Source organism: Vidua chalybeata, chromosome 2, assembly GCF_026979565.1.
Source record: "Vidua chalybeata isolate OUT-0048 chromosome 2, bVidCha1 merged haplotype, whole genome shotgun sequence".
In the NCBI taxonomy this organism is placed as follows: domain Eukaryota; kingdom Metazoa; phylum Chordata; class Aves; order Passeriformes; family Viduidae; genus Vidua; species Vidua chalybeata.
The window spans coordinates 67,075,716-67,103,711 of NC_071531.1; the positions used below are offsets into that span (position 1 = coordinate 67,075,716).

Below are 27,996 nucleotides of genomic sequence, written 5' to 3' on the forward strand. Positions count from 1 at the left end.
CACAATAGTCCTTAACTCTATTAGCCAGTGCTTCCTTCAAGAAAATCTTCCTGTCTCAAAGTCTTTAGCAAAGGAGAGGCTATGGCACATCCAGTCAAAAGGTTGACTTCCCTTTTCAACACATGCAACAAGCAATATGCACCATATATTTGTTGCATATTATGTTTACACTAAATTTGTCTCAGCATTGATTTCTGGTAGTGAGATGCAATGAAGCAGCTGGGCTAGGATTAAGTACATACAGCTGTGGACAGAAGCATATGGTTGCATGAAAGCCATAAATCTGGAATCTTAGCTCTGCCTACACATTCTTCATGATGCAGTGCTTAACTGCTGAAAATGTTGCAATGAATCCTGAAGGTAAGGAATGTGCCTCACAGATCCTGAGAGTATGGTGCCAGTGACTGAATAAACCAAGCATTTGTTCTGTCATAGCAGTGCCATTAGGGAAGGCTTCCTGGAGAGTCTGAGGCAGCATATGTTAATGGGAGAGGGAGACACTTGCTCCAGCATCTGGCTGGCATCAGTCATTTGTTCATTTGCTTTGTGCAATGTAAGGTCTGGTCCTTTTCACTTTTTAAATCAGCAGTTACTATAAATTAATCCTGGTTTAGTGCTTGAGATCTAGTGCACTGTAAAATTAGTATATTATTCCCTAGGAGACTAACATTCCCTCAGATTCAGTGTATCTTATTTTGTGCAGGAATGTCTTTGAGGACAAGACATTTTAACACTGAGATATGAGAAAGGAGAGGTAAAGCTAGTACCTGAACACCCCACAGCTAGGAGAGGAAGTGGGGAGTTTGTAATTAGATCAAATCTGGCTTTACATCTATTGTATTGCGTTCACACTTCATGCTTGATCAAAGCACTACTACATTCACGTGGGGAAGAAAAGGTTCTGAAGCGATACGCAGAATAAATAAATAGACTCCATAACCTGGGGTAGTTATGAAGTGGGTAAGTATGTCAGGGCCCAGCACAAGTGAGATAGCTCTCCAAAACTTGTGCCCCGAGCCTCAGTCTGACCCACACCTTTATTCCCAAAGATGTTCCATATGCCATACATTGCACAACTTTTTCATGCATATTCAACCCCTGGCCCCGCCTGTCCTCGCCTCTCATGCTAAATAAGTCCACGCCCTTCTGGGCACAAGTGGTTTGCTGTGGTGGTCGCATGGGAGTCTCTCGGTAGTCCTGAGGCTGAAGATTGTGGTCTTCCTCATGACTGAACTTTTGAACTTTTCCTCTCTGCGCGTGCGCTTTTGGTCCTTTGGTGCTTATCTGAGTACGTCTGTCAGTCTTGATAGGCTTGGAGACTGAGGAGCTTCTTTATCTGGGTTCTTTGCCTCCTCTGGTATTGTTCTTTATGCAAGAAGCTTCAGGATTTTGCATTTTCTTATGCCCTTTGTACCAGGCAGAGGTTTCTTAAGTAAAAGGTTAAAATTCAATACATAACTCTACAAGCTAAAATATAAATGCTTAATTCATTTTGTTAACTTAACTCCAAAAATCTCTGTTTCAGTTCAACATCTGAATCTGGAGCAAAACTGTGTTAAGTTCCACTCAACATCAGGGATTTGCTTTTATCAAAGCTGATGGCTTATCCACTGACATTGATATGGAGAGTATCGTTTTCATTGTGTTTTGTTGTTTTTAATGTTCTGGCCTCTTTGGAATATTTTAAGCTGAGGCAGAGTGCTTTCCCAGATGAGCACATACATTAACTATGTGGAAAAACAAAGCACCTTTTTCACACCCAAGCCTTTTTGTAATTATTCTGTGCATTCTATACATGCCAGGTGAATCAGTCAGACACACCAAAGCTGTCTGCAGAGCCAGAGGCTTGCTTTGTTTGGTGTCCAACATAAAATAATTCACTTTTTTTTGAGAGCTTTCGAAATATCTTACAGAGCATCAGCCCTGGTGACTGATCCAGAATTGCTGGGATATGGCAGCAACACCTGAACTGCTGTTACAGAATGAGTCACTGATGTATAAACCAAGTGAGTGTAGAGGAAAAGAGGACCACAGTGATGGGTAAGATTTGCAAACTCTCTAAATCTGTTTTTTTTAATGTTAGCCCCTAGTTTTTCATTCTTCATGCACTCCTCAAACTCATCTTAAAACAATTGTTTATGTTGTCAGCTCTAGTGATTCATGACAACCTACTTTACTGACTTCTGTGCAGCACTGCAACAATTAGGACAACTTGGAATCAATCCCTTCCTTCACATGTGGGGTCCTGTTACTCACCTGGGCACTGTTAAAAGATGTACCTAAACTGAGTGCATTAATCAGTGAGTCCACCACTGTTCTTCAAGATATGAATGTACTTAGCCCCTTGTCGAATTTATGTCCTTACTTTAGACATGCAAGCTCCCTTCTAACTAGTTCTGTAGGGTTTTTCAGAACATTTATTAGCACTCCTAACGATTCCAAAAGGTAGTAAAGACGTAGTAAAGGTAATAAAGAAGTTCTTTTGAGGTGACAGAAAAGGAGTTGAAGCCCTTTGCAGTGTGTGAGATGGTTCTATATGTCAAACATCAAGCTGAGCTGCCCACTCTGCATGATTATGTAATGAAAGACCCTATTGTAACAATGTGATACACCCAGGGAGAAGGGGTTAGAGCTGCTCTGCAAACCTTCAGTCTGAACTTCCTGATCTTTATGCAATTAAAATTTCAGACAGCCTTGCATGTGTGCATTCTTTAGACACTGCATTCCCTGAGAGGGCGTCTGTTTGGATTTTGGGCAAGAGACTTGAAAACACTGCTGGATAAATAAATGTAAAACAGCTGCAGATGCCATTGTGTAACTATTACTCCTCCCTAAATCTCCTGCAAATACTAAACCTCTGTGTAATGAATGAGTGGTTTACGTTAATAAGGTAGTTTGGAAGGTGTTAGGGTGAGGGAAAACAAAGCAAGGGATCATGAAGTGCTTATGAACTTGAGTCTGTTTTTCCTTTCACTGGCAGCACAGCCAAGTGCTGCACAAAACACACAGTTGTTACCCTCTACTTTAACTAATTTTCCTTTACAATTTCCAAGCAGACCTAACACTTCTGACTGCTAAACACAGTCCTGTTCTTCAGGCTGTCCAGCAATTGCCTTTCCAGTTCTAGCTCTCAGTCTCCTGTAACATGTTAATTACATGCTGCATATCTGAATATGCTGGATGGATGTGTGGTCTTTCTATGACTTAATACTTACAGGATATGAGGTCCCTCATGCCCCATCTGAGCTTGGGCTGAATAACCCATATAATTTCTGTCACATGATGCACAAGAACGGTATTTTGCCTCATGAATAGTAGTATCATGCCTCAAGAATATATCGTGCCTCAAGAATAGTATTTTGGAGAGAAAAGTGAGCCAGTCCCATGTAAGAAGGTGTCTCATCTTCTCAGCAAGGTCAATTAGCCCAACTAGATTTCCACATTAAACTGTTTCTGAAGTAGTTTTGGTACCTGGACAATACCAACAGAACCCTCTAGAGGCAAGGCCTGAACCTGGGCTGTGGATTTCTCTGCTATCGTTTGTACACAGGCTTTTAAAAACTGCAAGCCTCATCTCTGTGCCCTTGTGCCTCTCCCAGGCACTTTAAAGCTTTTGACAATGTAAGACTGCAGGAACATGAGAGCAGGAGACAGTTCAATTTTCTGCCTGACCAGTGCTAAAGGCTTTAGTGTAAATGGTGATTAAGCTCTTTGATTCTGGATAATGCAACACAATCAGTGACACTAAGTCCTTGGAATTCATGGAGGTTTTCTTTTCTTTCCGACAAAATGAGAACAACCACCCTCCCAGGTCATGGGCTTCTAAAAGGGGAATATTTCCTGAGGGAAAATGGACTAAGCTCTGCTCAGAGAGAGCCCTCTCTGGCATGGAAAAAATGAATAAACTATGATATGTGTCCTCCAGTACACTGTAACTTTAGTGAATTCCAAGTGAGCTAACAGCTTTTATTGTCTGCAGCACAAAGCAATGCATTCATTAATGAGGTTCACCTTCACGTGTTCTTCTCCACAACTCCTCTATGAGAATATTCTAGTTATGAGCCATCCAAGTGCCATAATCAAGGCCTGGTAATACCACAGTAACATCAGTCTTATTCAAGGTATAACTGGGATGCAGAGCTATGTAGTGTTTCACTCATACACTTTCCTGTCCTGGCAAAACATGTTTTTGCAGCCCAGCTCAGGTCTAGACTACTGAAAATCACAATCCAGAAAATCTATGTAATATTCGTCATCTGAGGGGTCAGGGAAGAAGGAAGAATTTGAACCTCTACTTGTATATGGTCATTGACACAAAATACAGCTGAGTATTGCCTGGCTGAGGAAGATGTGCTCTTGAAACAGTGTTCTTGAGAGCTGAATTACTCAGGACCTGCCTATTGTGCTCCTTAAGGAGATAAGCAGTTTTTTTTTCCAAGTACCTAGAACACCAGCACTTGACTGAATTGTACAGGTAGGGTAGGGTAGAAAATTGGTTTGACACCAGGATTCCCACATCCTGCTTCCCAACCTGCTTTGGATTCTTTGTATGGCATCTTACTTTTTTTACAGAAGAACAAACACTATCTCCCTGGACTCATAATGTTTAATTTTGGGATTCTCTGCAAGAAAGACAAGTAGTGAAGACACAGATAATCTACTGACAGCAACAGAAAGGTTATAAATGCTGAATAAAGCATGGTTTCCTATGATTGCTTCACATCAGATTTCCCCACAGGTATATCAACGTGATTAGGAAATTGTAGTGTCAGCAAGGATGTTGTCACATCAGGAGGTCAAGCAAGTTGCTTTTTTTACCTCCTTTCCAGTTCAGGTTAATCTGGAACTGAAATTGTTCCTGCTCAGTTTCAGTTCAGATCACTAATGATTTGTTAACCTCTTGCACCTGACTCACCACAGTCAGTTGGAGACTGAGTCAGTGGAACAGAGCTTCAGGTAGAGAAAATATTACCTCCCCTTGCTAAATAACTAAATTAAATTTTGAGAGGGTCTAGTTCTAGATGAGGATCTGCAAGCCTCCAAAACTACTCTCCAATTCTGATTCAAAGGAAAATGACATTTCTAGGTGGCTTTTGGTTGGGTTCATTTCTCTGTCTGCATTGCCAGCAAGTATGGTATCTTAGTCACCTGCTCTAAGTGATGGGTGCCACAAACACAGAAGTCCTACTGACTCATTTACTTGATGTTTCTGGTGAAATGGGTTTATTTGATTCCTTGCATTTGCAATTCCTCAGTCCAGTTAATTGTATTTGAAACAGTCAATAAAGCTTCTCTTACTTAAAAGACTGCTGTTCTGATTAACAGATGTTCCTATCAGAAAGGTCCCTTAATTTTCTTACAATTTCTTCCAGCATTTCTGTAGATAGTTTTTCCTCCAAGGAGGTCAGACCAATTAAAACTTGTAGCTTTTTCTCCCTCTGTGTGACTCCATACTGTGGGCCAGATTTGCTCCCCCTCTCCCCATTGATAACTTCCTCACATGAGTAGTCCCACAGAAAGGAACACACTTGTATGACTAATCTGCTCAGCAGCATACAAAGTTCACTGTCTGGACTAGAATTAAATGACTTTTCTGTAGAGCACTACAGAGGTTGCAGAGGGGATGGATTAAAACTCAGGAGTCCCTGGTGGCAAATGCCTTGCTTTGAGAACTAGACCGTTCTTCCTGTCTAACTTAATGGAGTCTGGACACCAACATTTTTTCTCAGGTATTTTCTCTCCCCTTAAAAAATAAAAACACAAAGTTTTTTCCTGTAAGGGTCTCTTCAGTTGTGCCACTCAGTTGGATCAAGTGCCTGAAAATGGTCTTGTTTTCCCAGACATTTTCTTGCCAAACTTGTTGAGCTAGCAATGTATTGCTGTATGTTGGCGCATACATTACCTCAGCTTAAACTAATTTATGGGATGTGGCACCTCTGACACAGTTCCCCTGTTCCAAACAACAGTCTTAATCAGTCACACTCAGAAACATGTATAATGCTGAGGAGCTGTAACTACTAGTAGCTTTTCTCTTGATTAGAACTTTGGCGCTGGTCCATCTGTGAATAAATGCATGAAGCAGCTCACTGGAGCAGAGATGGCATTGACAGATGGGTCAGTGATTTTTTTTTCTGTCAGGAAGAACAAAAATGTGTTGAGATAACTGGAAGGAGACAAGGAAAGTCATACAAGAGAATTCTGCCTTCTTAAATTTCTTCCTTGAAAAGAGATGTCTGGAGTGAGCCTGCACTAGGCTGTGGAAGCATTTATTTGTTGTTTCTTGGGGTGCTATGGAGGATAGAGCTTCCTGAGGGACTGGAATATCTCTACAGTCATTTTGGAAGACAGGGATGCTGATTCTGGCTCTCTGCTCTGCTTCCTAGAAAACTGCAAAGCATGGCCCTCAATATAAGCATACCCAAGGGGCTGCTCCAGGTTGGAGCAAGGTTACACATCTCTTCATGGGCTACTCTGAAGTGTGTGAAGACTAACATCTCTACAGAGTCTCTTTCTTAGGTCTGATCTGCTTCATCTTTTCGGAGCTAAAAACTACATAAGAGAACCCCTGGTTATGAACCATGCTTAATCCTGCATAGGCTGTGGTCACTTTCTCAGCAGAGTTGTGAATTTAGTCTTCGGCATCATTTTAACTGAGGAAAAGGAAGGAGATGCAGGAACTGAGGGCTAAGAATTTACAGAGAAATGCTAGATACAGATAAGTACAATCCTCTGTCCATCTGTTTCTGCAGCTTGTTTCATAACTCAGGAAAAGAATTAAGGTAATTAGCTAAAGGAATTCACTTTAAAGAGTGATCAGCATTGAGAAGTGTTTTCCTTAAAGTTTGCAAAAAATATTTTTTCCATTTAACTCACTATTTTTTACTACCTCTTCCTTTACTTTCCAGCTAAGTGAGCTGTTTCAAAAAAACATTTGCCTGTCCTTTAAAGGAAAAAGGAGAAAAAAGGCAGGAAGCTAAAAAGAATGGTCAACAAAGCCAAATGAAAACTTGAAAGTTTTTTGCTTTTTTACTAAATAACTTGAAACTGAGGAAAACCAAATCTCTCTGAAGTTTGGTTTGGCCCTTTTTTTCACCCTAAAACATGTGGATGTGCAGTAAGATGGATGAAATCTTACTGTGAGAAACGGGCTCGTGGTGAAGGTCCCGCTGGTGGGTCTGAAGCAGCTTCTTGCTAAGCTGGCACAGCTCACCCTCATGGCTGGCAATTCTACCTTACTTCAGCCTACAAAGGACACTCTGTCATACCAGGTGCTTCACCCCACATTTGAAATAAAAAGCAATTAAAAAAGAAGGAAAACATGACTCTGGTTATTTTTGTCAGCCTGGGTAGGGTGGAGCTGCTAGCAGTGCACCAGACACTGGAGCTGGCATGGACTGCGCAGAGCTGAGCAGGGAGGGAAACAGAGCTGTTTTCAAGCACTCCTTAGCTGCCAAACCACCATTTCACATGGCACTAACCCTGCCCTGACCCTCCTGCTCTGCAAAAAGGCCATTCTGCCCTACCCCAGGGCAACACTGTCTCTGCATGAGGTTTCAGCCGATGTGGATGTAAAGGTTATGTGGTGGTGTTTGGACAGAAAATGTTCTGGCCCCAACAGCTGCAAGGGGAGAGGAGAGTACCCCATGGGCAGGGCATGGGGAGCAGCTGCAAGGCACGGGCTTGGGGACCTGATCCTGAGGAGCAAAGAAGGGGACTGGTGTGGCAAGCACATTCTTCTTTCTTTCAGGATTTTTCATAGAGCAGCACTGAGGAAAGAAAGAGAAAACAATTTCTATTTCTGCTCCTTGTTTTTCCCATGTCGAATGTGTTTGGAGAATTGTTTACCTGGAGTGATTGCTTGATTGGATTCTGGTGAGGATTGTTTGGGCCTGATGGCCAACCCAATCCACCTGTGTCTGGACTCTCGAGAGAAGATCACAAGTTGTGAGTTAGTTAGATATGGTAGTTATAACAAGTAAGTTTGTAGTTTTAGTATCTCCTTTAAATAGTATATTAATGTATTTTAGCATAGTTGTAATAAAGAAATCATTCAGCCTTCTGAACTGGAGTCAGACATCATCATTTCTTCCCACTGGGTTTGCCTGCATTTACAATAGACTGGACTCCCTGCAGCCCTTGCTGAGGTAAGAGCTGGTGGCCATGGCTTCCTTGAGCTCTCCTGAAGTGGGGAGAGAGGCCCAAACTAACACATAGTGGCCAAGCTGCCCTGCAGCCAGACAATATGGGCACCTCCTGTGGGACCCAGGGGAGGCTCTGGCTGTTTAGGTGAGGAGGGAATTCCTGTTTCATCCTGCTGCTTCTTTCAAGCCCCATATGCCTTAATAGTGTTTTTAGATGTCTGACAAATACCCTGAAATCTGTCACTTTTGCCCAAGAATTATGGGATGTGTAAGTATGTGGTGCACCTATGTATATGTTCTGTCTGCCTGAAATAAGATTTTTTAATCTGTCTAGAATGAGGTAAGAGGAACAGAGGGACACTGTCTAATTTTGAAAATATAAATAGCCATAGATGAGTCTGTTTTTCTCAGTGAATAGTGTCTTGTCACCTGGGAACTAAAATATAAGAAAAATGTGCAAGGAAAATGATCCCTGGAGGAGAGATTGGAAGTGCCTCTGGTTTTCTAGATGTACCCTTTTAGAATTACATCCCCTTAACAATCTTGAACCAATTTTCTCATCCCTCAAATTCAACGGGTTTACAGCAAATGTATTTGTGTACTATGGGCTGAAGATAACAAAACCCAAAAAGATTGTCAAAAGCCAAACCCTAAAGCTTTGTAAATTCAACTTCTCATGCTTTCCTTCATATGTCTAACTTCAGTGTGTTAAACTAACCTGGAACTCTCCTCTCTCTGGTAACTCTGAGGAGGACTAAGAGACTCAGGATTCTAAGTTTGTTTTGTTTGGTACACTGTGGTTTCTGACTGCCAGCATCCCATAAGAAGCAAATTGCCATGACTAATAAGTTCCATCTCACGCTTCACATGAAGAGGTTTGGTAGCTTTTTCCAGAGCCTTAAACTGAACCAGGGATAAGCCAATGAAGAGATTACAGATATATCAAGAGTTTACTTTGTGTGATTGCCATGTATTTGCTGCCAGATACAGTATCCTGTTTTCCCTCTGCACTTCACTTGGAGATCAAATAAATCTCAACTTCTCAGTTATGTAGAAATAAAGCAAACTGTCCTCCAGTTCTGAAATTCTTTTTATTTAGCCAGATATGAAAAAAAAAAACAAAAAACAAACAAAAAAAACAACAACAAAAAAAACCCCCACACAAACAAAAAAAAAAACACAAAAAAAAAAAAAAACAAAAAAAAAAAAAAAAAAACAAACCAAAAAAACCCCAGATATTATGTTGAGAGAATTCACTTGATTTGAAAAGAGATTTTGGTGAAAGGTTTTTTCAAGTATTTCCTGGGAGATGAGCCTGTGAGCCCAAACCATGACAAACAGGACTGGGGGAGAGGAGAGAGAAAAAAAACAAACTTCTGTGGACTTCTTCACTTAAAAGTACTTTGGTTGTTTTCTGAGAGCTTTTCCTCTGAGCCCTGACCTATTTCCACCTGCTGCCTGGCATTTGCTGAAGCACATTACTAAATGAATCCATTGTTATGGTTGGAAATAAATTTCCTTACTGGCCAATGTTAGACTTTAGGATGCTTTTTGCAGCCTTAGACCTTACAGTCAGCACTGTAAGTCACACAGTCAGCACCATATTTTGGTGGATGCTCAGTTTTCAGGAGCAGCTCCTGGTGTTGCCTCTCTTCTTAGGTCTCTTGATGTGACTGGGCAGAACTGACCTTTCTTTGCTCTACAGAGACCAGAGTAAGCCTCTGTAGCAAAATTGTTAAATTGTCACTTGTTACTCAGTGATTATGAGTCCATAAAAATATGCTTCAGCTTTTTCCTGACACAAGGAAACCCTTATGTTGAATTGACAGTAAAAAAAATCTTCAATTCTGTTGCAAGCAGTGTTATATTCTTAAAGTTTGTCTGTCTTAAGTTGTGGTGAGTGAATAGGAGGACTAAAATGATTGTGCTGCTGAATGCTCTTGGAATAGTTAGGTACTGGTGACTGCAATGAGCTCTGGAAAATAATGGGTAAGTCTGTGGTCTCCCAGGACATGTATCTATGAGCACATGAGTCATGATTGCACACCAACATGCCCACCAGACTTACCTGCTCTCTTCTGTACTCTTCTATATGCACTGGTCTGCTTACAACTCAGGCCAGGTCAGAACTTGGCTTCACTGGAACTTGAACAAATCTATTAGAAAGCTATCATTCCAACAGCTCTTTACTAATGCTGTCAGTCCTTTCTAGCTGCTGGTGGAAAAAAATCAGCTGATCCTATGGAAAGCAAAAGTAGGCACTCCAAATGATCTAATTGCAGGAGCAGAAACTGTGGACATTGTGATATGGAGGATTAGAGGGAGGTGCTGGGGAAATTCAGTTATTGGGTTTGATGGGTGTGAGATGTTGAGATGCATTTTGTCATGGATGTTTAGTGCAGGAACTCTGCAGACACTGTAATTTCATTAATCCATCCTCTGTGAAAATAGAGTCTTAACAGCAGAGCCTGAAGGCTTTATTGGCATAGTAAAATGCATCCGTTGATGTATAAAAATGTGTTGTACTGTACAGAATAAAAATAAGGCAGATTCCTGCCCCAGGAGCTCATCAATTAGATTCCAAATGCCCATGTTGAATTCTAGCTTTCAGAATTTTGAGTGCCAGGCAGGCTTTCCACATGCCTTGAACTCAGGGGTTTGCTGGGGCCTCAACTCTTGCTGCACAGCTCCGACCCTTTCTTCTTCTGCTGCTCTGGGCTGGCTTAAGAAGCTGTTGCACTGTGAGCTGTGAGAGAAACAAATGATTCCACAAACTATTCCAAGATTTGTAGGCCTCTGAAATAGGTTCAGAAGTGGGAAGTGAATTTGCAAGTTTATACCCTGGCACTTCCTCTGTAATCAGCTGAGCCTAATAGGTGTGAGTGGGGCATTCCTACTCGAATGGGCCACCTCTAGAGGAACCAGCAGTGGTTTAGGGCCACCATGCTCTTGAGCACAGCAATGAGGTTGGGGCAGCTCTACTCACTGCCTTTGTAGATGCACTGTAGAAATATGTCAGGATACTGGGTATCTTCCCAGTGATCCCCAAGGCCTGGCTTTGTTGCTCCTGATTAGAAATATATGTAACCCAGGTCTTCACATCCCGGAGTTTAGAGGAAAGGCTTGAAATTCACTGGTAATCTGAATTGGTTGGCTCTGACTCAACTGTAATAGGGAAAAAGGTCTTAATGGATATAAATGAATATCAAACTTGAAGGAGAGAAACTTGACAGAAGGAGATGGAGATCACAGTGGCACACTGAGAAAAATTTCATTTGCTCTGACCTACAATTTTTGAGAAGTGCTGTTTTTTACTGAGAACCATTTCAACCAGAGAATCTGACCATTCTCTTCAGGGATTTCTTTTCATGTTACAGAAACAAACTCTGTTCTGCATGTCCTGATACAACTGGGAGAGGGAGCCTCCTTGCATAACCTTAAACTCTGTCCAAAAGGTAAAAAAATAAACAATAAACAAACTTCAGCTTTGTTTATTCTTACCAACATTTAGCACGGATTGTTGCCACCGTTCTGTGGATGGCAGGAATCAATTTCAATGAAGTGCCTAGAGAACAGTCATTGCGATGCTGAAGAAATCCCCACAGTAGAAGACTTCAATTCTTGTTTCCCAGCAGAGGTTTGTGGACTCAGACAGTTGCTGTCTCTTAGTATCTTATCCCCTTACTAAAATTTCTGTGCATCAGGCAAGGGCTGATGAAGAGGACATAATGAGAGAGGCTATATTTTTCCTAATAGGAACTTCATTTTTAGAACTCTCGAGAATGCATTAAGTTCATAAGAAAGAAAATATTGACATTATCTTACAAATGCTTTTGTCTGTCACCAGGCCAGAAAGCTGCTGTTCTGGAGCTTCAACTGTAGCCCTGGAAGCATGTAGGCTTTGTGAGCCTGTACTATGTGGGGAACAGGCTTGCCAGTGAACGTTAGAGGAATTTGCAGTTTATAAGTATGTAACGCTTGCAATAACATAATAAATATTTCCTTTCACATCACACTTGCAGTTCCCAGCACTGTTAATACAGATGTATTGTCAATCCCCAGCCACTGAGGAAGGCGAGCTTGTCTGAAAACTGATTCATTCCTTTACTGGAAAGCCCATTCCTTCCAAAAGTCTGTAGTGAGCTGGTTGTAAAGTGTGGGCCCCTGGTTTCCCTTCAAAGCACAAAGAGATTATTTTTGTTATTTCTTCTCTAGCAAAGACTCTGGGGTCTCTCATCTGACTTCCTGACATGTTTGTTTATCCTGGGCTTGAATAAGTCCTCCACCTCTTAAAGCCACAGACAGAAGAACATGTCTCAGCATAACATCTTGATTCCTTTAAATCTGTTGCAGGATAGATGGTGGAATCATTTGTTCAGCCAATTTGCTCAGTAATGCATTGAGAGCAGGACTGTAGCAGAAGCAAGGCAACACTGAAAATAGTAACTATTTTTCCCTTGCAAGGCATTGTCTGTATAAACACATTAGAATCCCAGCAAGCTTCCTGAATCCTTTAGTGCTTCTTTATACCTTAGCTTGCTTAAAAGTGGTTCATTATGAAGCAATCTGAAAAGTGTTTATCTGAGAAATTAGCACAACTTTAAATCCTCTTTGTTTTATATATCTATAATAACAAAAAAATTAAAAATCCACTCATTGCATTGAACCTGAGCAAAGAATTAATATAAAAAAGCTGATTTTGCTCTTTAAAAGTTTCTGATGTGCAAAGTGTGAAGGTATGCCAGAAGATCTGTGAGAATACAGATGTGCAGACATCAAGGCTCTTTCTGCAAATTTAGAGAGATGTGTGTCCATGGAACTGCTCCATCACCATATCCAACAGCTGACTCAACACTAGCTGATAGTTCAGCGAACAACATTTTTGCTATGTTGGGTTCACTCACCTCTGTTCATGTCAGATTGTGGTCCAGGAATCCTAACTTTCATGGTCCAGTCCAGCAACAGCTGTGACACCATGAGCCTCAGCTGGAGCTGCAATTGCATTGGCAAAGTTCCACGGAAATAGACAGTAGAGATCACAATGATGAGTTTTGCCTAAGAGCTGAGGACATGGCTTTAGGTTTAAGTCTTTGAATATTCTTGAATGCAGTCTTGAATGGAGCCTGTTGGACCTGCTTTTTTTAAGTGTGCCATTGAAGGAACCCAGGCTTTGCAGCTTTAGTCTTGCACAAATTCCATGTTCCATAGAGTGGAACCCAGCAAAGCTGCAGCTCTTGTTGAGTACCCAGACTCTGCCAACAACTAAGAGTTTTAAAAATAATTTTAAAACATTGTGGTTTTTGAAACCTTCAATAGCAAAATCTTCAGTGGAACCCTGCAAAGGGGATATCACGACATCCACTTTTCTGCATGGGACTTAGATGAGTAAGATTTGAGTGTCAAAACACCATTGTTTCTTAGGAGATTGTTATCCTGCCCAATGATACAAAGACAGATTATAGAACTTGGATGTCATCTTGTCTATTTATAAAGTATTCAAAACCAGGAACATATTCCCCCAAACACAGTAGGAGTTGAAGTGTTTTTTGTTCTTAGTTTTTCAGAGACATCATGGTAAAATGTTCACTACTTCAATGTAGTGAACGACATGTACTTTAATTTATTTTCTTTGCTCTCACTTATGTAACTCTGTCCCCTGCTCTAATACACAGAAGAACATGCATCCCCTTGTAATATAAATATGTACATAATGAAGCCATTCTGCTGATGTGTTTGAGGTTTCCAAATTGCTTTTAATTTGCCTGTGCTTTGGGTGGTTAAGGTACCTGTGCATTAGTATCAGCTCATACTGTTAGTTATCACACTTTGATATATTGTCCTCTAAAGAATTTGTGTTTATTGACTTTGTCCAAAGGACTCAGTTGAGCTTTAAGACAGCTTTTAAGAGCTCCATTAAATTCACTCTTTTTCAAATCCAGATAAGCAAATTAATGAGGTATATGTTGATCCCTCTGAAAACCCAGCTGGACTTTTTCTATCCCTTCCCATAGATTGCCACTAGAAATACTCTGCTGGAAGTGAGACAATAACTACATGAGCAGTGGCTGTTGCAGACTATACCCCCCCTCACAGTGGCTGAGGCTGGATGTGCGGCAGGGTGGTTGCCTGTGTAACCTCACTTAGCAGGAAACACATCAGACCACAATCCTGGCCCATGTGGAGTGAAACTGTTCTTGTAACAGAAGAGTGCTATGTGGCACTTTGGACTCTTCACAAGGGCAAACCTGTGTCAGTTTACTTTGTTGCTTTTCTACAAATAACCACATTTTGAGGAAGATTTTATTTCCTCTCCCAAAGTTTGTATATCCAGAATAGTGTTTCCTAACACAAGACTTGGTGCTCATCCTTTGTCCTTTCATCTCCAACAATCCAACATTAATATTTTGGTTCTGTGGTTTTCTGACTATATACATGGCTGCCTCCAGTTTGGCTAATGCCTTGAAGAATTATTATTAATAATAATGATATTTCTTCCAGAAATACAGAGTTCCTAGACAGAATCAGTGCCCTACTGGAACAAGTGTGCTACACATTAATGTATTGTCTTAAGAACAGATCTAGTTTTCTAACTATTGCAATAAATTTCTAATTGCTAGCAAACCAGAAATATCCTTATTCCTTTAAGCAGGCATTTTGTTCTTTTTTAATATGAAGCAGTACTTCTCATTGTTTATTTCCTTTGTAGGGCTTGTTGTCACCGAGTTTTGCTTTTGTGCATTTTCGTCGTCATCTACTTAAGTCTCGTGGTGTTTCTGTAGATGTATCTTGTCAATATTGTCTTCAAATTTATTTAGGGAGAAGACCAAATGGAACAGGATGAAAGTATTCTCTGCATAGTACCAAGTATAACCAATTGTTTCTGAGACTGCCCAGGCTTCGGTGCACATGGCTGCTGGTCTTTGGAGCCAACAAACTCCTTATATTTCATTGTCTAACACACAAACAAGGCCTAGTTCTGTAAAATATTGTCATGAAATGCAGTGTAGTTTTGCAGTGTGTGAATCGAGTGGGGCTTGAAGCAAATCTCCATTTCTGTGAACCTAAGCAATGGTGAAATTTTGAATCCATGTGTGAATTCTGTAGTTCAGGCTGATCTGTAGCAATTTAATTGCTGGATATTGCTAGGACCTGATTAGTACCTGAGGATTCAGATGCTGACAGTTACTCATTTCCTGCTTACTGCCAAGGGAAATGTGCTTCAACATAAAGCAACAGGGAGGAAGAAAGGGTAGGGAAAAGTCAGCCCACTGCCGTTTCACAAATGGCATTAGACTGAAACCTTTTGTCCGAGGAATTGTTTTAAACATTGCATGGTCTGTGAAAAATAATCTGGAGAATCTCCATGGTGAATCTCTCCAGAGCAGAGCAGACTGTGAAAGCCAACAACAAACCACAAAGCTTGTTTTAGTGAAAAACAAACAAACAAAAATCAAACCCAAAAATCCATTCCAGAGCTTGTAATTTAGGACAAAAAGTTGAAAATTGTTTACATTGACTTTAAAAAAAAATTAAAAAAACATGTTCTAACTGATTGCAGTGAACCAAGAGTTCTATCATTCTGTTCTTCCTATGAAGCAGACTAGATTTATATATAGTTTTGGAAGGGGGGAAAGAGCAAATTCTCAAATCAGTTAGTTTAGAGTGCAGCCTGATGTAGCTCTGCTTTCTGTCATCAATGAATGAAACAGCATTTTCTCTTTACACACAAAAATAATAACTGCTAAACGGTGTTACTTTCTCTTGTGCCGGTTTCCAGTTGAACTTTCTATTATTCTAGAATTCACTGATCTTCTTGGAAGAGCTTCTTGAAAGTGCTTATGCAGATCATAGGCAGGTCTTTATGACTTATGACTGTAATACCAACAAAATCTCCTCAGTACATGGTATCTCATTTGCCCCTTGAAGTCAGCCAAAAAGCCTCCGATTTACTTCAGTGCTGTTTGGCTCAGATTCTGAATGTTGATTTACTAATGTCACACGAATAAACACTGCTTGAGTTTTCTGAAAAACAGCTGAAAGCTGTATATTTACGCTTCCTAACTCTCCTCTTAGAAGATGACACACACATCCTTAAGCCAAGCCTAGCCTGAATTAACTGCTGTCAAAGAATACCTTGACGTAAATAATGTTGTGTTAAAGGGAGGAATTTTTTAGCCCTCACACTGTTCTCATACTCAGACTTGCTGTATTAATAGGACCTTGTGCACGCAATTTTGACTAACACATACTAAAAAGCTCCATCAAATTAGCATTATCCCCTTTGGACTGACACTGATCACTGTTTGCATGTTCTTCATTAGAAGAAATCTATCTAATCTATAGTTGTACTGCTAAATTGGTTTTCAGGCACTTTCTCTGCACATCACCAGACAGCTGCCTTAAGATACAACAACCCACATTTCTTTAGAGAACCTTTAATGAGAGCAATTTTAAAGATATTTAGTGTAAAGCATAATGGGTACATCATACCAGGGCAGGGTTGTTGTCATGGGTCTTGAGGTGGCTCTTTGGCAGAAAATAACTGGGGTATTTCAGGAGCTCTCTAGCAATTTTGATGATGCTGCCTCTCATGAAAATGGTCCTGTTTCACCACCTCCACAGAAGTAAATCTAACAACAGGTTTCAGCAGGGATGTAGGAATCAGCTCTTTTCCATCCTAACTTAAAATCAGGACTCTGTATGTTACTCTACTTCATGAAAATACTGCTATTTTGTCCATGCACAGATGTAAGGAAATGAAAAACAATTGAAACTACTCAAAAGCCATTTATGTCCACTTTTATAACATAACTCCTCCAATGGTCTCTTCTAAAACAAGAAGAAATATGTACTGAGATATAATTCCAATTCCGAAATGTTCTTGATGCTTCTGATCAACTGTAAGCGTATTAAAATGCTTTACATCTTCCTAAATGAAGATGTAAAGAGAAATATCTTGTTGTAAACCACCTCAAGTTTTGTGATAAGATTTCATGTTATTTCATTGTTACTTTCATAAAGTAAAGAATGCTTACTGTAAATTTAATGCATTATCCTAGCAATGATTGCCAAGGTTTCTTTTAGAAGGAGAAAACTTGATTTACATTCTTCTGTATTTTTATGCAGTGAATATTCTTTTCAAAACCCCTCTTTTGGCCTTTGTTTTCCTGTCAGTGTGGATTAATGAAACTGCTCTATCATAGGGATCGTCACGTAGATTGTCACAGAGCTTCTGTTACAGGTATAAGCTGAACAATTTACCTCTGTCTCTAAATGACAACCTGCAAAGGGTTTTACTTGTGTTCCTTGCATTCCTTCCTCAAGAACTCTTATTTGTCACTGGTGGCTTTACCAGAGTGTGCCAGGTGCAGATGAAATACAGGGTTGCCACCCTCAAAGAAATTGAGTTCCACAGCAGTATCAGGCATTTGAGTTTTGTTCACTTTGTTAAGCAGTTTCTATGGAGTTGACATCCTGAATCTGACAAAACAAAATGCTGAAGGGAGAAGCACACAGGTTTGTGGAGTGCTGGAATGATTCCTCAGCTGCCTTGAGCTGAATGTAGTTCTTAACAGATGAAAAACATTTTTGTTCACTTGAGATAACTGCAAGGCAGCCAAATGATTACATTCAAACTTTCCAAAGCTTGGAAATATTTGCTTCTGAGTCACAGCCAAACATGAGCAACTGCTGCCCAGAAGGGATATTGTTGTTTGGAAAGAGAGAGACAGCTATAACTAATTGCCATGCTGAGCCTGGAAATTCCATCTCAACCTTATCTTCAGCATCATGCTTCTGCAGCGCTCTCACGAGCTCCACCACTGCTGAAGCAGCAATCCAGGAGCAGCAGACCCACCTTCATGATGCAACAAACTGCTCCAACAAAAATTGTGGTGAATCCCTACACTGAGAAACAAGTAGTCTAGCAAGCAGGTAGCCTAGAGAACAGAAAGCAGTCATCCATCCTTCCAAAAAATGTAAATGTTCTGCATAAAACTCAGCAACTTTTTTTTTTTAAATTTGATTTTGAGTTTTTGATTTATGTGGTCAAACAAGATGTTCTGCCAGAATTAAATACAGATCGACCTTTATCAAATGAGTGTGAATAGTTGGCTATTAACAGAGAATTTGTGACTTCAAATTGCCTATAGCAATTTATTTTTGCATGTTGCAAATGATATTTCATCTGTTTTTTGAAAAACAGTTGTTCTTGGAGTGAGAACTAAACATTCCGAGGACCTACCATAAATTAAAAAGAAACATGTACAATATTTGCAGAAACAAATCACATAGAGAATGCCTTCAAAACAGTTTTGCATTGGACTGAGCAAGAGATACTGATTGGGATACTCATGGAGAATCAAAAGTGACAGACATGCAATATTTGCTCTTTATTTAAGGTACTAATATGTCTCTATCCAATCTTCCCCAAGAAGGCTTTCTTGAAAATCTTGATATGATCTTCCCTTGTCAAGCATCCTACCATTTTTTTTAAATGGGAGAAGGTATTAACTTTAGGAAACAGTAAAAAAAACCCACTCCCAATTTGAAAACAGTGCTTTTCCTGTGGTGCTTCAAGACTATGTATGAATTTCACTTACCACCAACCAAAATGTTCCTTTTCTAAGAGGAGAAAGGCTGACTCTTGGAAAGGACTAAAAGATTCTGGCATTTGGAGTCTCTCCTTGCTGCCAGCTTTTCAGCTAAATACAGTTGCAGACTCTCCACTGTGCAAATGGGGATAAAAATCAGATGTCTTTCAAATCCCCTGAAGTTTCTGTAACTGTCATTTAAAAGAAAACACCTTTGACTTGTGCAGCAGGCAAGCCTGAACTGAAACCACAGGGAGGGAGTAAATATGATCCTCCTGGTGAAACCACAGGGAGAGAGTAAATATGATCCTCCTGGTGTCATTTTTAAAGCCTCTTTTCTGTCTGCTCTTTAAATGTAAATAAACACTGTTCTCTTAATATGTGAGTTTCTACCCCAGGACTCTATTAGGGATTGCACAAATATTACCTCAGTGTATATTCAGACATTATTAAAACAAATTACTCTATTGCAGTAGAGCTAAGGCCCATTCATTCATTCATTCATGATGGTGGTGGACTGTGCAATGTCCCTGAGGTATGCCAGGAACAACCGTGCTGTTGTAAGCTTACACAATCAGTTATTTAAAATTGATTTATTTTGTTAATATCGTATAATGGCTCCCAGGAGGAGATGAAAACAAACAGATCAGAGCTGATTATGCCTCCAGGTTATAGCTTGAGACAAGGCAGTAACTGGCAGTAGTGGGTCTAGAACTCACAGCTACAGAAAGACACTGCTTTGTACTCTGTGTGCTTTTTTCTCCCTGCAACCCTTTGATCCTCACAGTATTCGTGTGCCTCAGGTCTTAAACCACCACAGGCCTGCATTGTAGAGCTTGGCCCAGATTGCCTGGACTGTACCTGGCAGAAGTCTAAAGGGGTCTGTCTTGTACACACAGCTATGGGTAGTTTTAAACCATCCTTCACAGTTTCCCTGCTCCTGGCTTCCTCCAGTCTTTGGCCAACTACTGGCATTGGACAAAACTGGCCAAAGGAAAAAGTATCCAACAGCTGAAAATCCCTGGTGGACAGAGACAACTAGTTTGTTCCCCCTTTTATACTCCATGTACTGAAAACACCAAAGGCGTGACCTAGAACAAAAAGGTCTGTATTGGAACTGGCTCAGCCCAGATAGAGCTTTTGGAGCCATGTTCTGATTTGGCTTCCAAGAGGCATTTTAACATGTAGACATCTCTCTTCCTCTCAAAACCATTGTTCATTGTATTAAATTATAAGTCCTCTGGGCTTCACCCGGGTGCCCAGCCAGTCCGGGAGGAAACCCTCGGCTGACCGGTCCGCGGGGAGGAGGTGGCTGGACCCGGATAGCTCCATCGTAAGGACGAGAGGACTCCAGAGTAGCTGTATTCCTAGAGGCTTTATTACAGGAGAGGCGCAGAAACAGGAGGAGGAGACGAGGGACACAAGCTCTTTGGAAGGGAGCAAAACTCCAGCAGCCCCGAGGGAAGGTGGGGCTGGGTATTAAGGGCAAAGGAATAGGAGTGGTTAGGGTACAAAACAGCCAATGGGCAATGGGTAAAGGGGGGAGACAGAGTGGGGTGACATACAGAGAACTAATCGGGGTACAGAGGAGGAGTGGTATTCTAATAGGAGCCAATGGGGGTAACAGAATAACTGAACTTTCTGGAACTGGGGAGTATGCTAAACATTGATGGACAGCTCTTCTGGGGCGGAGAGCAGCAGGTGATTGGCAACCTTTTCTAGACTGTTGCTGCCTCCCAAGGGAGAGCAGGAACCCCTCCCACAGTTCATGGTTTTCATAATTCATGGACGTCATTTCATGTGTTGCATGTTCCTGACTCTCCATTTGTCTCAATTTTCTAGTCAGATGAAGGTTTTTATTGGCTTTAATAGTCAGTGGTATGACTGTACAGCAGCTTTCTCTTGCCACAGGAGAGGGGTCATTCCTAAGCTTGCTGCTGAGGTCATTCCTTAACCACTGCTGCTGTAAACAGCCCATGAATTACTTCTGCAGGAACAAAGCAAAGGGCCAGAGACATGATGGCAGCAATAGGCTATGTCCTGTGTCCACACTCACTCCAAACTGCTGTGAATGCTCTCAAGCCTGAAGCTGTTCAGCCAGCTAGATGAGGCACACTAGAGACAGTGGCTGAGAATGTAATTTCTGAGTAGGACTGTTACACTGGCTACTGTCACTGTGGTCAAATCCCTTCTGGCTCAGTCACACATGAAACCTGCTGTAGTGGGAGCTGCTTTGCTCATACATAGTGCATCACAAAGTGGAATTATCATACACACTCCCCTTCCAGCAAAGCTGGATAAGGGCTGTCAGGTCTTTGCTCTAAATCTAGAATTCTTACTTTGGAGCTACTTGACTGCTGATCATTATGCAGCCCCATGGGACTAAATCCTTAGGATTCTGTTGCCTGGTTGTGCCTGCCTCTGCAATCCATTCTTTTAGATAGTCCCTGTGGAGCAGAATCTGCCCGCCCTGAATGGTGATAGATTGTTGAAAGAAAAGCCATTCCAAATCTGTAAGAGAATCACAAGTTTTCCTTCTATTCCTGGATCTCTGAGGCTTCAGTGGATACCATGTCCTTATTTCAATCCTTTGGCAACAACCTAGGGATCTGTCCAACTAAGCAGTTATATTAGTTCAAATAAAAGAGGCCAGGACCAAGGATACATTTCTGGTTTCTTAAAGCCTAAGTCAACAGTTGCTACCTTGATGGTGTTTGGCCTTCAGATCTAGGCCTGATGAAATCTCTGAGGGCTGAGCTTTCGAGGCAGAGCTGCCCATACATCTCTTGGGTTGCTGTATCATGTGCAGTAGACTGACCCAACTGTGACCCTGGAATGTAGCTACACCTGTGGCTGAAGGCTCTGAGTGGTCACTTGAGAGTGACACTTCTGAGTGTCTTCTGGGGCTTATTTAGAGAAGGCCTAGACAGCATCTGCACATGTAAAAGCTGTTGGAAATCTCTGCACAGTCTGAGGTCTGCTCAGCCCTAGCTAGAGCCTCACAGCTTATTTTAACTGTGATCCTCCTTGCATGGGTTGCTGCAGTCTCCTAATGCAGCTGTGTCACTCTGTGCTGACAATGGCTTCACTCTTTGGGCCCTGCTTTATTACAAGATGTTTGGTTTGTTTCTTTTCTTTTTAATGATGAATATAAAACTCACTGTTGTTTAATTTGAGAGTTCCTTATGAGATTAATAAAAGGCATGAGGTAAAATAGAGTGAAAGTATGCATGTGTCATGAAGACTTGAAATTATTTTCTTCCATACTGTACCTATTTTGACTATTCAGATAGTAAACTATCAATGGTTTTCACTAGAATCTCTAAATATACCAGTAATGCATAAACAACATTAAATAATAGTAGTGTTACATACATATATCTATAAATGCATACAGTATATATACAGCACAAATCTGTTTGGTAAATATCAATTTAGAATTCTGCTTTTTTATTCAGAGCTTTTCATGAAGGCAATCTTTTGGTTAAATTTAAAAGCACATTAAGATTCCAATAAAAGAAAAACTCTAGAAAAATAATAGAGCAGGCACTGGGACAAAAAGGATGAGCAAATAATAAAGTTTATATGTAGAGTATGGATCAGATTTCAAAAGCAAATGGAATAAACTTAAGCAAAACAGCATGTATTCCAAATTGGGATCAGCTATAATATGAGAAATCTATGTACCTCCTATTGTAAATATTTATACTTTTGAATTTCTTAGTAAGCTGCCAGATATTATTCCCCAAAGAACATTATTTACTTGTTTTAGATTTTAGCTTATCTGCCCTTCAATTCTCTTGTGAGATCAAATTCTCACATTACTGACACATAGGGTTTTTTAAATTGCAGACCAAAGGGGAATACAATTCATACATGCATTACAGCATTGTCTTTTAAAACCTAACAGAAAATAGTGACTAAAATTACACTTCATAGGGCATTAAAATTTGAATATGATGCCAGAAAAAAAGTGCCATAAATCTCCCTGGAGCTGAAATTCACTTGTTATCCTCATCTGAGTAACTTCTGCACAGTCTTCTCTATGCTAACTCACTGCCAGTACTGCAACACAACTTCAAAGGGAGAATTTAATGCACTCAAAGATCAGGGGATTATTAGTGCAGGAATTATTCTATTTAAATTTATGTATGAATTCTGCTCTGTCTCAGTGTACCTGCAATTATTATGTTTCTGACAATACACGGTCTATTGATCAGTCTTGCTCAACATTATGGGACAGACCCTGAATTCTAGCCTACCAATCTAATTCCAAATTATTGTGTATCTGAGGATAATTTTTGTCCCATCTTTCATGCTTTAAATTTTATCTGCTGTCTACTTTCCCCAGTCCTCAATAGGGATACAGAGAGGCTTTACATGTCTTTGACTTATCTGCCTTGATGCCTGCCTGATAAAAGTCATCATTACAATGTCATTTGTTACTTTTGATTTGAGCTTTTAAATGGAAAATGCCCTCTTGACTTCAATGGTACAAGATCCAGCATTTTTTTCTACAGGAGGCTGCGAGGGAAATGGAAACTCTCAGTGAAGAGTTTATCTCTTCACTATCTCACAGAGTCAGTAATTTAAGGTGAGCCTCCTCTCTGCGTTTGCCTATCTCACACCGTTTTGTAAAATTTTCTCTTTGATCCAGGATGGTGTGACTGGGCATTAAAGTATGTATGAAACATGCTGCCACAATTGCACATGCCTTCCAACATCACTGATAACATCCTGTTCTCTCATGTTGGTGTGCCTGTTTAACTTGTAAGTTCCTTAGGTCAAGGACGGTCTACAGCTCCTTGTTTATATAGTAATTACTAAATCTTTGTCCATCTTGATTAGTTCCTAGACATTACAATAATAAACAAAGCAGTTAGGAATCATCAGTCACATCAGATTTGAACCGGAAGCATAAAGGCAAGGCCTCATCATCTCTTGTGCCATTCATTCAGTCTTTTTTCAGCACAAGACATTTCCACCTCCTCCTTCCCAGCAATCCCCATCTCTTACTTTTTCTTTACGTGGCTAAAAAAAAAGGTAAGAGAATAATCTCAAAAGTTCTTGGAAAAAAATTGCCATCCAAGCCCCTCTGGGTCCAGACAACAACACAAAAACAGAAAAGCAGGAGAAAAAAATAAAAGAATGTCTAGTTTGGTAAAAAAAGTTTTGATTAAAGCTGCTGCAATTTGCAAGGATTAGATCTGGTCCACTCTCCTACAGAGGTAAGAACTGGACAGTGGCTCTTTATGATTTCAGAGCACTCTGTAGGCTGCCAAATTAAGTATGTTTTGGATGAAAGTCTGAAAAAAGAGCTGGCATCAAAAAAAGTTTTGGTGTCCACTTCCAGCCCTAATAGTTTTCTTTTAATCTTTAGCCAGGGCATGGAAATACAAGCTTCCTTCATTAAAAGTATTTAAGTGATCATCTGTTGGACTGTATGTGACTTGAAATTTGCCCCCTTTATGGGATGAATAAGCTGCATGGAATCTGGTTATAAGCTGAAAAAGTCACCATGGAAATTTTTATGAACTTTCTTTCCTCTTTACTTCCCCAAAAGTAACTTTTTCACTTCTAGAACTACTTTTCCTTCTTCTGATGGTATATGAAGAGTAAGCAAAGGAGAGCATATACCTACCTGGAATAATACCTAAAATTCTTCAAGGTTGTCCTACTGTATTTTAGTTCCCTAAATCTCTCTCACTGTCGTGTGGCCATCTAAGTGATTTTCTGTGTCCTGTTGTATGCTTACAGATAGAAAAAGGGGAAAATAATTGTTTACTTTCAGTTAGAGCCTGAAATAGTAAGTGAAAGCAGATGATGAACAACCAAAGTCTCAATACTGTACATGGGTTTTGCAGGGTTTTTTCCTAGTTCTTTTGAAATCCACACTTCCACCCACACATACACGTGGCAGTGTTTGTAGGTTTTGAGCCTTGGGAGTGTTAGCAGCTGAGTCTTGTGTAACCTTTCCACTCCAGGGCTGGAGCTCCTCAGTTTGTGCAACCAAACCACTGCTGGGCACTGGTCAGCGTGAAGTGAGGAGACCATGGGAAAACAAACAAGCTAACAAAAGCCACTGTCCTGTGGAAAGTGTTGCCTGACAAACAGACAAAAGACAGTGATTTATTTGCTGCTAAGTGACATCTTAAATCAAATACAAAAGACATTAAAACTCTCTCCCTTAAAGGCTCATTATTACTCTCTGTAAGGGTATTATACACACTTCTGTGACACAGTGCAAATGTTAGGGACTGAAGGACAGCTTGCCCATCTAAACTAAACTTGCCAGTTTCAGTTTGATGATACAATTTTCACTTTCTGTTCTGTGACTCTTAAATAAATTTGCAGTTTTCTCAGTTTTCTGTGTTTAGCCTCAGAGGTGGCTGTGCATTGATGATAAAGGCAATACTTAGTTTTTACACAATATCTGTCATAAGTAGAAGACAATGCACTTCGCAAAATAGATCTGTATCATTACCCTTTTACCTGAGGGAAAGGCAAGGCTTTAGAGGTGAAGAAATTGGCTTTTGATTACTAAAGTATTACATATAAAGTATTACATATAAAGTTTTTTTTTAATGAATATTAGAGCATGCTAATTATTTTTTTAAATTTTTGCTTACTCTTGTGGTAGTTCTGTCCTGATTTTAGAGTAGGCAAAATGTGGTTCTTGGTGATTGCATGCAAATCACCGAATCCTTCTTTCCCTTTATATTCTTGTCTATTGAAAATATTGATGATATTTTGGTTTTAATTTTAAAATATTGATCATAATTCAAAGCAGATTGATAAAGTTACATTTAGAAGTAATGGTGAAGTGCTGCAAGACCTTTGGCTCGGAAGTATTTAATGACAAGCAAGGCAATATTATTCATCTACAATATTCTGGACTGCTCTTGAAATACTGATACTAAACCCAGAGAGCCATGACTGTCTTCTTACCTGAGCTTTATTGGTTTAACAAGGTAAAGGAAATTATGGTTTTTAAGGAATCACTTTTTTGTCACCTCCCATGCTGCTCTTCTGTGGCAATGGGAGTTCCTACATTTACAGCAGCATCTTGGTTTGGATACTCTCTCAATCAGATTTCACCTTGATAGTAGATTTGCAATGTGAGTTGCTTTCCTCAAATAGAGGTTCTAGAGCTGGAAAGAGGCAGCTGCACTGCACCCAGCGAGTAGTAAACACTTCTAAAAAGCATGGTACTATAGTCATTCATCTATAAACCACCTCCATATAACCTTCCCTAAGTTTCTCCTGCAGATCTATGCTGATCCCTCCTTTCAACAGGACTAGCAAACCCAGATGTCCCTGTTCTTTGCTGGGACCTTACACCCACCCACTTCCCTTTCCTGGAACAGCATGCCAAGGAGCATGATGGATCACACAAGTCCATGCCCAGACATCTGTTTGCTTTCTGTTTGGAAAAACAGCTTTTCACATTTTATAGCCCAGTGTGCAGGTCATCAGACACCCACAGTGTGTCTGGAATGTGGTGATACAGGAGCCTCTTGTTGGCAGCATCCAATATTTTATCAGCATTTCAGTACTGAGAGGTCTGAGTGCTGAGAGAGGTGGGTTGAACTGAGGATATGAAATGGTCACTCACTAGAAATGTGAAGGGAATTAAGATGTGTGACTGTGATGGGATGCAAACTTTTAATAGTATTTGGTCCCTGGTTTTCACTGTGAAAGAGCCATTAGGGTGCAGGGGAAGAGTCAAAATAAAATAAAGGGGAGGAGAATGAGCCTTTCCAGTGTGAAGCTGGAGTGCTGAAAAAGGAAGGGAACTCCTGGTGATATCTGCAATCCTTTGAGGTCTCATTAATCACTCCCTCATTTGCCTTTTACAATGCCAGCCCTAGAGATCCCACTGATTTTTCCCTACTCTTTTCTCCCTACCCTCAGAACCTACTTACCACTGAGCATTTGAGTGTTGTGTTTATCGTGGAGAAATCTCCAATGATTTGTGAATTCATTTCTTGGTGTAGAGTATGTTATTTGTGTTGTTTTTCCTTTGAATTGCCTTATTTCTCAATGTTGTTATGCACAAGAAAATGACTTTTATTTTTCTTTTTGTGAGAACATTCTGCCACAAATGAAGCTCTATGTAGGAAAATGTAGGAAATGTAGGAAAATTAGTTACTATCCCAAATCTAATAAGAAAGTATGAAGAGAACTAATGCTTCTCTGGGGCAGTTTTTCATAGGGTGAGGTAAAACTGTCATCTAGTGGTCATAATCTGTTCCTGAATTACTGTTTTCATTTAGATATAGCCAGAATATTTCTTATACCTGGGATAAAATATACTGAAGTATACTTGAAAATACTAAGCTAGAAAAAAAAGTGTCTGAAAGGCTTTGAGGTAAAGTGAAAAATCTCAGAATCTTTCATAAACAAATTTATAACTTGGTGCACCAAAGCTGTGAAGTCCCTTTTTCCTCTCTCTCCCACAATTTACCACAGTGACATATCACTTTCTGCCTTACTGAACAGCTGTGGGAGGCTAAAGAGCAAGATAACTGAAGCTAAAATAGGCCACCAATATAACCTCTCAGTAGTTATTCTGCTACATTTTACAGGTCAGTCTCAATTACCTTGCAACAAGAGCATGTTGATGCTCTTGCATAATGCTGAATAAAGTCAGAATAAAGCTGACTGTGTGCATCTCCTCACTTTGAGCTTCTTTTGTACTAGTGTTTTGCAGCTGCTGATTGGTAAAGGTAATGCTGACACCTATATAATAACTACTGGAGTTCAGTGAATAAATGTGAAGAACAGCAGGAGTGGTACATGGTGTAATAAGAATATGCTCTGACAAAAAAGGAAGATTGGCAGAGAAAAATGCAGTGTTATGAGTTTGATGACTCAGGCTGGAATATTACTCCATAGCATTAGCACTTGCATGTAGTACCTGTGATACTGTGGACAGAAGCAGGTGTGGTTCTCAGATTTTTTTTAAATGGAGAAATTAATCTGTGCTGATGAGTGAGGAAGCTTTTATGCAAACAATATGTCATGGAGTGTATTGGCTGGTATAAATCATAATACTTAGCAAACTAGCTTCCTGTCCAGTTTGGCTTCCAGATTCTGCTTATAATTTGTATTTTCAAAAGGTGGTAGATCCCTAGTTTTGGATTAGGATCCCTTTATTCAAGGTGCTTTACAAACTCAGAACTTCAAGATATCATCTGCCTTGTAATGCTTAAAGTTTTAAGCACATATTGAAAGGCAATGCTGACAGAGGCAGATGATGG

General features: G+C 40.2%; 1 long non-coding RNA gene across 1 annotated transcript; it reads left to right on the forward strand.

The window, feature by feature from the left end:
* The first annotated feature begins 493 nt into the window (after positions 1–493).
* LOC128782199 (uncharacterized) lies at positions 494–7,267 on the forward strand. The gene is made up of 3 exons (XR_008428697.1): positions 494–553; positions 1,914–2,040; positions 6,906–7,267. It is a non-coding gene; the product is annotated as an uncharacterized LOC128782199 (long non-coding RNA).
* Positions 7,268–27,996: the final 20,729 nt, after the last annotated feature.